The 1,307-nt window shown below is 43.0% G+C and overlaps 1 pseudogene; it reads left to right on the plus strand.

Annotated features, from left to right (window-relative positions):
* The first annotated feature begins 454 nt into the window (after positions 1-454).
* LOC121464584 lies at positions 455-617 on the plus strand (annotated as a pseudogene).
* Positions 618-1,307: the final 690 nt, after the last annotated feature.

Raw genomic sequence — 1,307 nt, forward strand, 5'->3', positions numbered from 1 at the left:
GACTGGCCTGTTTCTGCCTCCCAGGTGCTGGGATGTTAGGTGCTAGCACCGCCAGGCTCAATGGGTTTGTTTACAGCTGTGGAAAAAGTATTATTCCCTCTGATGTGATGCATTGTTATTATTTTATTTTATGTGTGGTATGAGTGCTTTGTCTGCATGTGTGTTATGGGTCGCATACCCTGGAACTGGAGTTACAGAGGGTTGTGAGCCACTGTGGGGTGCTAGGAACTGAGCAGGGTCCCCTGCTCAAACCACTGAACCATCCCCTAGCCCCCTTGAATATTGTTCGTTCTCTGCGAGTCTGTTGGCAGCTCCGCTTTGTATTTCCATACACTCATAAGCATGCATCAGACTTCAGATTATGGAGTACTCCCCGGATATGATACACAGTTGCATTTTGTCATGTGTTGTGAGTATTTACTCTTATTTTATTATTTGCCTTTTGACTCAGTGAAACTTTGCACAGTGGCAGTATTGCAGCCAAAGAGATTTATCCAAGGTGCAATTATTGTTAATTTAAAAACTGGCATAGGAATGTTTACTTTTACAGCTATGTGTTGTCCATGTAATGACATATAATGAAAATGGGCAATATTTTTTAAAGTATTTGAAGAAATTTTATAAAAACTTGTTGAACTCATCTGGAAAGACATACTCATGATGAGCTTGGTGAATGTGCCTGTAGTCCAGCGTGTGGAAGGCTGATGAAGGAGAATCACAGCGTGATTCTGCACTGCGCACAGCAAGTCCAAGACAAAGCCTAATTCAAAAATAGCAAGTATAAGACAAAGCCTGACTCAAAAACAAATAAATGAAAGTCTTCAGACTTCTCTTCTTTTGTGAAAATACTTAATGAGGTAAGATAATACCTTTTGATCACTGGAAAGAAAATTAAACGCAGCAATAAAAGTTTGAGTATTTCACTGGGGGAAAGGACTGGAATTGAGGTATAGAAACCTAGTGCATTGGGAACTCCATGGAATCTATGGGAGTGACCCTAGCAAAGACTGCTAGTAACAGTGGACGTGGAGCCTGAACCAGGTGTCTTCTGTAACCAGGCAAGGCCTCAAGTGGAGGAGTTGGGACATCAACCCAGCCACAAACCCTTCGACCTATAGTTTGTCCTGCCTGTGGAGTGTTCTGGGACTGGAGCCTAGCAGAACCCTCATCAAAGATACCAGAGAGACTTCATCCAGCAACTGATAGGAACAGATGCTGAGTACCACAGCCAAATATTAGCGGAGCTTGGGGAGTCCACATAAATCGACTGAGTGGGCTTCATAGAGGCTCGAGGAGATCAAGAAATC

The sequence above is a fragment of the Microtus oregoni genome, unplaced genomic scaffold (assembly GCF_018167655.1).
Source record: "Microtus oregoni isolate MIOR12 unplaced genomic scaffold, Mior012 000028F_ref0000031, whole genome shotgun sequence".
Lineage (NCBI taxonomy): Eukaryota > Metazoa > Chordata > Mammalia > Rodentia > Cricetidae > Microtus > Microtus oregoni.